Source organism: Octodon degus, unplaced genomic scaffold (genome assembly GCF_000260255.1).
Source record: "Octodon degus isolate 3935 unplaced genomic scaffold, OctDeg1.0 scaffold00032, whole genome shotgun sequence".
NCBI lineage: Eukaryota > Metazoa > Chordata > Mammalia > Rodentia > Octodontidae > Octodon > Octodon degus.
Genome location: NW_004524608.1, coordinates 9,808,456 through 9,820,523, shown reverse-complemented (window position 1 = coordinate 9,820,523; position 12,068 = coordinate 9,808,456). Strand labels below are relative to the sequence as shown.

General features: G+C 37.9%; 1 long non-coding RNA gene and 1 pseudogene across 1 annotated transcript in view; one reads left to right on the top strand and one right to left on the bottom strand.

Moving 5' to 3' along the window:
• Nucleotides 1-1,993: 1,993 nt before the first annotated feature.
• LOC111816434 overlaps nt 1,994-12,068 on the bottom strand; it is an 18,532-nt gene continuing 8,457 nt past the window's right edge. Inside the window, exons 3-4 of the long non-coding RNA XR_002820837.1 lie at nt 3,597-3,599; nt 1,994-2,005 (exon numbers count right to left, since the gene is read on the bottom strand). This is a non-coding gene — a long non-coding RNA (uncharacterized LOC111816434). The remainder of the gene's footprint in view (nt 2,006-3,596; nt 3,600-12,068) is intronic.
• Nucleotides 7,734-9,600, top strand: LOC101570369 (annotated as a pseudogene).

Below are 12,068 nucleotides of genomic sequence, written 5' to 3'. Positions count from 1 at the left end.
AAACTGTTTAAGAGAAAAGAGATAAAATAGCATTCTCCTAAGCTTTTGAAATAGAAAAGAAATCCAAAATAATTTAATGCTGTTTTAGTGAAGCAATAGAGTACTACATTTTGCAATCATGCATTTATTTGTCTGACAAGTCTCAAATGCATGTTATAAAGAAAGTTAAAAGGGAGGAAGATTGTTTTTCTTTGTAAGGAATTAAAATATTACCAAAAGGGTGATGGGACTGTTCAGCAAATGATGTTCCTTGATAAATCCATGCATATTTATAATGTCTTCTGGGAGGTAGGAATGTGACAAGGAATCAGAGGCTGGTTTTGAAAAAAAAATCTTTCCACGCATCTGCAGATATCCAATGAGAGACTAAATGTAGGATAAAAACTTTGCATATGTACATCTATTTTGTATTTGTCTTTACTTAGAGTCATTCACCAGAAATCGCAGGGCTGATGGATAAAAAACACCGTGACAAGCATTAAAATGACTCTTCTACCTCAAGCAGTAGTATCTATCTTATCAAGAACAAACTGGATACACATCTTGCCTCCCACTTTCATTCCCTCTCTACTTGAAACTCAAGTCCTGATCAGTGTACGCAAAGCCAGGGCTTAAGACTCTTCGTCCCCTTTATTTTTCCAGTATAATCATATTAAATAGATTATTTTCCTGATTTTAACCGTTTGGTTTCTGGGGCAAATAGCCAGTTCTGGTCTGATTAAGTTGGACCATTCCCTGGCCTAAGACTCCAATAACAGAAGGGAAGGAAGTCTATTGAAAAATTTAAAAACAAAGGCCATCTAATATTTTTTCAATAAATGCATTAATATTTTAAATGTACTAAGAATATGTATCACATTTCCTTGGGGGATGAATAGGATTAATGAAAGAAAGATTATACAGTGACTAGAGTTTAAGAGAGACAGGTGAAAATTTTAAAGATTAGGAAAATAAAAGAAGGAAAGAGGGAGTGAGACAAAAATATGTGAAGATGCACAATTGGAGAAATTTATTTGGTTCTAAATGCAAAACGTAAGTACACTGCTTTAGCTGTGATTATAGAGTGTAACATAGTTGAGCTATGAATTTAGGAAAATGAAAAAACCCTCCCATCAGATTCTTCCTTTAAAATGGTAATTAGCTTATTGACCATTGTCTGCAGCTCTTCAGTTGCTCTTTGTCCTTAATGAGATTTTCAAAGAACATCTTTGAATAGGACAGCCTCTAAAAGCTCAGCAGCAGAATAGCATGTTTTCTTTTTCCCAGATGGTGGACAGAGAACTCAGAAATGAGTTAAGAATGAAAATCTTATTCTAAGAAATTTTGAACAAGGCCTGTGAGTGGAAGTGAGTGCCCAGGTCATATTCTGCTAAGAGATAATAAATACAGCTGAGTTTAAAAATTAAAAAAAAAAAAGAAATTTTGAGAATGAAAAATAACATGCAAAGGAAGAAAATTGGAGATCATTTACGGAAGTCTGTGGAGTTGCAGGAACAGGTATAGCAAGGCGCTCCAGACAAAGCCCTGCCCTCCCCACGCACTTTGATGCACAGCCCTCCAGCAAACAGTGGGCTCCTCCATGGCTAAGCGATTTGTGCCTGTGTTTGAAATTCATGTATTAGATGTGGTGTTTTAGGCCAATTCCCCAAGGTCTTTGTGTTTCCCCTTTCTACCCTGTTACAACAGGACACTAATATATACTGAAGGAACTAGTCCCCTGAGACCAAACTGTATTTAGTCATCTCCATCGAATTGACTAAGGCGGTCTTTTCCTTTCCATCCTAGAATTTAAGTTTGTCTCTGCCATCATAATAGAACTTCCTTTCACTTTTTCTAAGCTACACAAATCATTTTGCTTTTCCTTACTTACATAGGTAGTCACAACTCAGCTTTGACTGAACATATGTCCTAATGATAGAGGCTTGCCTCCAGGGTGTAAATCTCCTCTTATCAACAGTCTGGAAATGGCTTAGAATTCCACACAAGTGCTGCCTCTTCCTTAAATCTGCAGTCCTGGTGTGGGGTGAAAATAACTGCAAGAACTTTTCAGAGCCTGTTTCCCATCAAAAGCGATTACAGGGAACACATCAGCACTTTCTGCTTCGTTTCATTTACTAGGATTCTGTTAACTTTAAAAATAAATATGTACAGCTTAAAGGGTGTTAAAAGAAGGTAGATATGGTACTATCCCAAGAAAGCTATGATTTTATTTTTTTAACTTATTTTTGACAAACCTGAAAAATGGAAGTGAGGCCTTCAATCACCCCTTATCTGATTAAAAAAGAAATAGAGAAAAAACACCATCTCAGAATACTGCTAGAGGATTTGGTTTCAGATTGTACATCTGTAGGTAGGGCTTTATACACAGTAATCTCTGCAGCCCACTAACATTTAAGAATTTGCAGGTACTTTTTCTTCTCTATTGTAGCACAAGTAATTAGCACAATAACCACTTTTTCTGATTTGCCTCCTCACACATAAATAAATAATTAAATATATGTTAAGGTGTATTTTCATGCTAGTTATATAAAATCTATTTCTCCATTGATTCTCCTGATGGAAGAAGTATTAAAAAGCAAACCCCAGGGGCCCATGAGATAGCTCAGCAGACTAAAGCTCCTGCTTAGGCAAGCTTAGGCAAGTGCAGGGATTGTGGTTTGATCCCTGGCACCACATGATGCATCGGCCCCTACCCCAGGGCCAGCACTGAGCTGACCGCAGAGACCGGGCCTAGTGGCACACAGCTGTAATCCCAGAGTTGGGGAGGTTGAAAACAGGAGGATCACTATGAGCCCAAGCTGCATAGTGAGACCCTATAACACATACATTAAGAAATAAAATAAAACAGCGAATTTCAGAAATGTCCATATGACTATGTAGCAATACGATTCTATTAGTCTACTTTATAATGATTAGAATCCTGAAGTATATGCAACTCTGAAAGAAATGCTTAGTTTGTGATATCATAAGGTCTAATGAAGTAGAAGTTAATTATTAAATATGTTTATTCTCTTTCTGTCATTTTATTCTCTCTCCTCTGAAGAGAAATAAGTTAAAGAAAACAATATATCAAGTACAAGGCTTCTACCTATGAGATGAAGCCTTCTAAAGCCACATTCTCTTTCTTTTAGTGAAGATAGACAACATTAGCATGGAAATCACAATATTCTTTGTACAGCTACAAACCTAATTTCTGACTAAGTTCTTTATTCTATTTTCTCTGAGAGTGCTACCTCACCTTTCGGACTAACTTTTAGCTGGTGCTAGGTTCCATCCACGATGAGGCTACTACTTCACGTCTTTTTCATCCCTGTACCTGATAGGTTTCAAAGCAGCAGTGAGTTATGCTATCTCAAGCCTAGACTACAAATAGTCTTAGCAAATGTTTTCCTCCCCCATGCTGTACATGATTTTTTAATGGTTGTCAAAGAACTGTCATCCAGTGCTCTAACACATTAAAGAAGCAAGAAAACTCTCACCAATTTCTTGCATATTGATCCTGTCTTTTAATATCCTGTCTACTTGGCTTCTACATGGCTCGCCTACTCCCAGGGTGCTTAATATTTAATCCTAGACTCTAACGTTATTCCCCGAACATTCTTGTTCTTACTATTTTGTTCAAAGATTCTTGTTCTTATCAGTACAAAAATACAATCCATTGCAGGCACTTTAGTGTTTTTGTCTCCTCAATTATATGCAAAAGTATTTTAATGTAATGGAGATCCAGAAATAGTGGTAAGAATTAGTGGAAAGAGAATATTTCCTTACAGCTTGGAGTTCTTGCAAACATATTACTGTATGAATTGCAAACAAATGTGGACATTAGCAACATTTAGTACTCAGATTTTTTTGTGTGTTGTTTTAACTGAGTTAAAGAACATTATAGGAAATTCTTAATGGATGTTTTGAAAATAAATTAAACTCAATGATACTATAAGAAAATTAATTTGTGTATGAGTATTGTATAAATTTTGAGTATCTATGTAATGTCAAAGATGCTTTCATGACATTTGAGAAATTTAAATTACTGTGACTTACAATGGTGTGGAATTTTGAGCCATTTCATCATCAGATAACACATGTCACTCCATTCAATAGCCATTCTTTTAAGGCATTCTAAAAATATTGTTCATTTCAAATTGAATACATTTATTTCTTAATATCTGAAAATTCTTTATTTGTGATGTCTTCCGTATACAGAAAATTCAAAGGGCTAATTAAGAAAAGTACTAGTAGGAAATAGTCATTATAGACTAAAATCAGATTTTATAATGCCCAACAAGGGAATTATAAGGATTTTACAAATCTTACACTCTTACTTCAAATATTAGCGTGGTATAAATTTGACTATATTTTCCTAACATAATCTCAAGACAATTCTTATAACAAATCAAGCAAGCTAACAGATTCTTTATAGATAGTAACAGTTTTGTCATTTTCTAAAGTACTTTATTTGGTACAGTTGGATAATTAAGATGTTTGTTTCTGAGTAGCCTTCATGAATGCATATTGTCTTGTGTAAAAACAATTATATCAAATCCTAACTTTGAAAAAGTAAGAGATTTCTCATTATGAGTCAGCGCAAAGAACTTTAAATCCATTCTAATATCCAGTCTCCATAACAACGGCATAAATATTATCTCCACTTCATTTGATAAATGATAAGATTGCAGCTCAAAAAATACAGTAACATAGTTTTATGTGTGAATTCTACATAGATTTCTTACAGAAATACGAGTTCTGTATTCATATTAATAATGTGATGAACTTTTTATACCTGTCATTACCATGGGGATAGACTAGTCTTCCTAATAACTGCTTGTTTGCTTTCAATTTTCATGAGAATTTTGAAAAATAGTTTCAGTAGATCTTTTATTCGAAGGATGACATTGACTAGAAATATTCTGTATGACTGAACTTTTGCAAAGTAATTTAGAGGAGATATTTATCTTAGCTGAACTTTTTGAAGGTGGAGAAAAGGATTGCAGGAGGGACAGCTGGGAAAATAAAGGAAACAAAGGTGCTAAAAAGTGATCAAAATAAGGTATTTCTATGAAACAATTTCTAAAAATATATAATTATTATGTATTACAAACACCAACAAAAATATGCAGGTATTTGTCATTTTGAGAGATGGTCTCACTATGAGGTTCAAACTGGCCTTGACTCACTTTCTCCTGAGTGCTGGGATTACAGGCATGTGCTACCACACACAGTCTCAACCCCATCTCAGTGACCCCAGGGGTGGGGCTGGCACAGTATGCAAAGGGATCGAACCCTCGACCCCTGCGCCTGCTTGCAGATGCTTTAATCCACTGACATATTTGGCCAGCCCCCCAAAGTAATCTTAATAAAATAATTTGTAAATAATTGCCTTTAATTGATACAGAGAATAAATTGTCAATGACTGCAAAGTAAAATAATATTTCTTATAAGGTAATTTTACTTTTTCCCTAAAATACAATATTTAGTACTAATCAAGAAAATGAAAATAAATATCTTATGATGTAAATATTTGTAAATCAATGGTATATCTATTTTGATTTTTGTTTTATTTTGTTTTGTTTTGTTTTAGTTATGTTCTTGCTCTATAGCCCCAGCTGACCTCAAATTTACATCGATTACAGCTATGTGCCACCATGCCTCTTTGCTTTTGTTTTTGTAGACTATAAATATAACCTATTTTCCCCTATGAAATAATTATATATTTATGTTTATATGCCACTATCATTATATATGTAATATATTTATCCAAGAATACATTGTCAACAGTCAAAAACACTACATTATATTGTTTCTAACTCTTAAATAGGACCCCAAACTAAAATTTCTAACTCCATTTTCATAGTGGCCATAGGACATCTATAGGCAAATAGGTTGCCAGGTGATGTTGATGCAATGATTTAACAAACAAATTTAATTTTCCTAGTTCATCTTTGACTGAGTTTTCATTTTATTTTTATGGTTTCAGAAATAGTTTGGGTTGGAATTTCTTTTCTATTAAGTTGTGATATAAGCTACCAACTACTTGTAATCAAATTTATTTGCCTTGACTAGGTAAGTCATCATTTTTAAAAGCTTTGATCATAATGTGATGTCTATTCTGTGCAGAGATATCTCTCCCAAACTTTCTTTCTTTCTTTCTTTTTTTTTTTTTTTGGCAGAACCGGGGATTGAACTCAGATCCTTGCGTTTGCTGGTCAAGCGCTTATCCTACTGAGCCATCTCCCCGGCCCCTCCCAAAATTTCAATATGAGTCTCATAAGCATATTCCTTATAAAGATACTGATAAGGACTTCCTAAAGATAAGCATGAATTTATAGTTACTGAGGGTCTAGAAACTCTGACGATTGTGAGTTTATCATCCTTATTTTCTGAATAAGTTCTTTGACCTCTTACTATGTTTGCATTTCACGTATGCTACTATCATTTACTTATTAGTTCCTTTAAATTGAATCACTTCTCAAATTCAGTTATATAAGTATGTTCATTATTATGAAACAAAAATGGTAGCATTGCAATAAATAGAAGACAATTCTATGATAAATGTGATAACAGAAGTAACAGTTCTTTTCAATCCAGATAGATACACACCATCTAACACATTAGGCTTTTCAGTCCTGGGCTTGATTTGCTTTTGTTATAAAGAAAGATTTATAAGCAATGAGAGGAATCACATGTATGTTAATAAAAAATGAGTGATACATAGTACACCTGCAATAATTCAAAGTAATGGTCAGAGATACAGATTTTTGGATATTAAAGTGTCTCAGCATCTGAATCAGAGAAAACAATATATTCAACAAATAGGAAATTAAAATCAAGATTAAAACACATTTTGCTGTTCATGAACATAGATAGCAATTTAGAGTACAACTGATGAATTTAGAATTGTATTCCACAATAGAATGTTTATTGTCATCAACCTTTAGGTCACATCCTAAAAAACTGCTTAATGAAGTCTTAATTTCTGACTATAAGGTGGTAAGTTACAAAGCCTGAAAGAATCCCTGTAAAACACAAGCAAGCAAAAGGTAAATCCTTGACAAAATCATGCAAATGTCCTTTACGTCATTTGGCAAATAAACCAAAATACTCAGAAATAAAAAAAGAAAAGTGAAAGTAATCTTTAACAGTAATAGAAGGGCTGGCCAAATAGCTCAGTGGATTAAAGTGCCTGCAATCAGGCACAGGGGTTGGGGGTTAGATCCCTGGGCCTGCGGTGCCAGCCCTGCTCTTGGGGCGCGCTGAGATGGAAACTGAGACTGGGCGTAGTAGCGCACTCCTGTAATCCCAGCTCTTGGGAGATTGTAAACAGGCGGATGATTTTGAGTCTGATCTAGTAGTGAGACCCTGAATACCCTGTAGACCCTTCCCTAAAATACTGAATCAATCAATCAATCAATCAATCAATCAATAAATAAATATAATGGAGTAGGTATAAAGTGCTAGCAGCGAGGTGGTGGATGCAGCATGTGAGGAGGCCAGAGAAAAGCCATGAAAGAAAGAGGGAAAAGGGAGTGATGCTGATCTGGGGAAGAAAAAAGGGGTCTCCGTAGCCATGGTAGCTCAGGCTGAACCATGGAGCTCTCCCTGGACCATGTCCCTGGGTGGCAGAAGACTGTGAGACAGCTGAGAGCCAATTCATAGCTGCTTTCCTGGTCCTGCCCACCTGAGGAGTCTCCCAGATTGCAAAGCAATGGCTGGCTTAGGAAAACACAGACACAGTGAGGATGAGTGTAGGAATGAGCACCTCGGCCCCACTCCTCACAACCTCAGACTCGACCCGCACCACCCCTGTCTTCCCAGTTGTGGACTACTTGGTGTTTGCCCTGCTGCTCTCCCTGGCTATTGGGCTCTACCATACTTGTCGTGGGTGGAGCCACCATACTGTTGACCACCTGCTGATGGCAGACCACAAAATGAGCTGCTTGCCTGTGGGACTGTCCCTGCTGGCCATGTTCCAGTCAGCTGTGGCCATCTTGAGCGTGCCATCTGAGATCTACTGATTTGGGACCCAGTATTGGTTCCTGGGATGCTCCTACCTTCTGGGGTTGCTGATCCTCACTCATGTCTTCATCCCCATCTTCTACCACCTGTACCTCACCAGCATCTTTGAGTACCTGGAGCTCTGATTCAATAAAGCAGTGCAGATTTGCAGATCTGTAGATGGTGATCTACGTGAGGGATGTGCTCTATGCGCCATCATTGGCCTTCAAAGCAGTGACAGGCTTTGATCCATGGCTCTCAGGGCTGACTCTGGGTATTCCCTCATCATCTACACTGTACTGGGTGGGCTGATGGCTGTCATCTGGATGGATGTGTTCCAGACATTGGTCATGTTCCTAGGGCAGGTAGCTGTTATAATTGTGGGAATGGCCAAAATAAGCAGCATGGGGCATGTGTTGGCCGTGGCTTCCCAGCATGGCCTCGTTTCTGGGATTGAGCTGAATCCAGACCCATTTGTGAGGCACACCTTCTGGACCTTGGCCTGCGGGGGTGTTCTCTTGATGCTCTCCTTGTATGGGGTGAGCCAGGCTCAGGAGCAGTGCTACCTCAGTTCCCACACAGGGAAGGCTGCTGTGCTTCCCTATATGTGGTGTTCCTATGCCAGCAGATAGAGCTCTATATGAGGTGCCTCATTGCTCTGGTCATGTTTGCCAATTGCCAGGAGTTTCCTTTGAGCAGCCAACAGGCTCAGGCAGATCCTGACCAGTTTGTCCTGTACTTTGTGATGGACCTCCTAAATGGCCTGCCAGGCCTACCTGGGCTCTTTGTTGCCTGCCTCTTCAGTGGCTCCCTCAGCACCATATCGTCTGCTTTTAATTCCCTGGCAACTCTCACAATGGAAGATCTGATTCAACCCTGGTTCCCTGAATTCTCTGAAACCCAGGCCATCATGCTTTCCAGAAACCTCCCATTAGGCTATGGGCTGCTTTGTTTGGGAATGGCCTATATGGGACCCTTACTGCAGGCAGAAATCAGTATCTTTGGCATGGTTGGAGGTCCACTGCTTAAACTCTTCTGCCTTGGAATATTCTGTCCTTGTGCCAACCTTCCTGATGTCATCGTGGGCCTGTTGGCTGGACTCATCACTGCCTTCCTGATTGGTATCAGAGCCTAGTGGCCAGTGTGGGCTCTGGCATAGCAGCCTCTTCCCTTAATGTGTCCACCTTCTCCCTGTCCAGCAATCTGACCAGTGTGACTGTGACTACCCTGATGCCCTTGATTACCCTCTCCAATCCCATAAGATTACAGCAGTTCCTTTCCCTGTCTTATTTATGGTATAGCCCTCACAACTCCACAACTGTCATGGGCCTGATCATCAGTCTGCTCACTAGGAGGATGCAGGGCTAGACCCTGAACCCTCAGACCATTTACCCTGTGTTGCCAAGACTCCTTGCCCTTTTGCCCGTCCGGTCAGAAGCAGTTTTGCTGCAAAAGCCACAGTGAGGATGTCTCCATGGACACCAGCCTGTTTGCAGAGAAGATGAAGAAGGCATGCTTCAGGCCAGTAGAGACAAGTGGGCAATGCCTGAAGACAGACCAGGCCAGGAAAGGCTCAGTCCCACTTTTGTCCTCCAGGTAACCTCACTGTGATTGAGACCCAGGCTGTGGCCCCCAGTCCTCAATGCCAAATAGCAGCCCAGAGGCTACTCTGTAGCATGAAAATGAGTCCCTTGATCCATTGTTTGGGTGAGGGGTTACCTAGCTCGCACCAAAGCACCCTGCTCTTAAAGATTCCTGCTGCCATGAAAGCTATTGCATCTTGGCCATGTATCCCTCTCTAATCTATTCTCTAGGGTACTGGCTGCAGGCAGCAGATAGTGCCAAAAGTGGAGATAGAAGCACATCCTCTGGGTAAAGGACAACAGCTTCTGAGGCAACATGGTGAAGGTCTTTTGGCATGATCATAGTTGGCCTTGGGGCCAATTTGGCAGCTTGATGAGTTTTTTAATATAACAAGATCCGAAACGTTGATTCTTCATGTCATTTCTTATACAATTGGGGTTCTGTTAATAAATTCCTTGCCTATTACTACATCCACATGGGTTTCACTTATTTCATCCTTCAGTATATTCCGTGTATTTGTTTTAATATCTAGGTCTTTAACCCATTTTTATTTTATTACAGGACAAAATTGCCTTCTAGTTTTTATTTTATGAAGTCAACTGTGCCAACTTTTGATACAAAGATATTTATAGTTTTTATATAATCTTGTTGTATTCTTTCAGTTATCGGTATTAGGGGTCATCTTTGTCTCTTTGGATCAGTTTTGGCTTAACATGTCTAGTATCTGAAAACAAAATAGCTATTTCTGTTTGCTCTGGCACTCTGGTTCATGCAAGATAATTTTCCAGCCTTTTGCCTTTAGTCTGTGCACTTCTTTATGGATGAGGTGTGTCTCTATGGAAAAGTATATGGAGCTATTTCATTGTTTGACACATTTTGCTAGTCTGTGCCTTTTCATTGTTGAGTTACAGAGAGTCATTACTGTCGGTGGTTTGCTGAACCCTATCGCTGCGCTATTTTTAGGTGTTAATCTCTTTGGTTTTATTCCCTCATGTTCACTCTCCCAATTTGATCCACACTTTCATTTGGATTCTCTGGGGCTAGTGACCTCCCTGTCTCTGTCTAGGGTTACTTGAGAGTTTTCTGCAATGCTGGTTTAGTGATGACCCATTTCTTTAGGATTGTGTTGTTATGGGAAGTCCCTCCGAGTAAAATCCACACTGTATTTGCAGCTTACAACCACCACTGACTTACCCGGGGACTGGAGCTGCTGGCCGCATTACTTCTCCCTGATGCTGCTATCTCTTATCTTGTGTTTATGGAGACAGCCCCCACCCCATGCCACTGCAGGTGCTATGTTCTGTTCTCTCATTGTCTTCTGTTTTTTCTAGTTTCTCTTTGGTTTCTACTTTTGTTGTGGGCTTCTTCCTGATTCCTGGAGCTCTTCATTCTTTTCTCTTCACTAAGTTATTGTTCACCAGGTATCGGGACTCTAGATCTGGGAGAGGCTGTGATATCTCCCTGGCTTTCACTGTACCATCTTCTCCTTTTCTGTTTAAAATTTAATGGTTCTTGAAAGTCTGAAAAATGAACTAGAGACTTAAAAAGTAACCAGATATTAAAACCAAATCAAACAAAACCCAAAGCAAAACAACAAAAATAATATCTGCTATAGACTTACAATAGCTGAAGTTAGCAGATCATATTTAAAAACAACTTCAAATGCATTAAGATTATTAGTAAAAAGAGATAAAAATCTAAAGTTTAAGAATTGAAGTGATAGAAAACATAAGATTTTAAAACTTGAAAAACTTATGATTATTAAATATTGCTTTTGCAGAATTCTAAGGTAAGAAAATAGAATTTTAAGCAGAAAACTATAACAACATTTTAACAGTCAATGCTTCAACATTTTAATAACTCAGGACATGAATTCTTTAGTCAGCATCTAAATGAAGTGGGAATAAGAAAATAAAATCACGTTGAACACAATCAGGGTGAAATACAACTCTAAAATTAAAAAGAGTATTTTGAATTTGGTAAAGATAAAAGACATTGCCTGGAAATAATCAACGTTTTGACTTGCTGACAACTTCTCAACAATAATGCCAGAGATTAGTGGAACAATCTCTTCAATTTTCTAAAACAAAACAACTGTAAATTGGAACTGTGAGCCTACCTTAATTTACATTTAAAAGCAACAGAGAAAGAAGAGAGATTTACATAAAAACTGTAGAGTTTAACTTCAATAGTATCAAAGAAACTTTCAAAAGTTGTACTTCAACAGAAAGAGAAAAAAGATTAAAAAGGAAGTTTAGGATGAAAAAAATATACTGGTGAGCATGCACATAAAACTATATTATCAATGATACTATGAAAACAATACTTGTAGTGCTGAAAATAGTCTAGGAAAGCCATAAACACCAAAAACATTAGCAATGAGACCAAATAAAAGAATGTTCATCTTAAAAATATTATGTTTGATTTTGTGCTATTTGGTAAATAGGGTAAAAAAGAATGCTTAACTTTAACTCAGTCCAAATTATCTGCTAAAA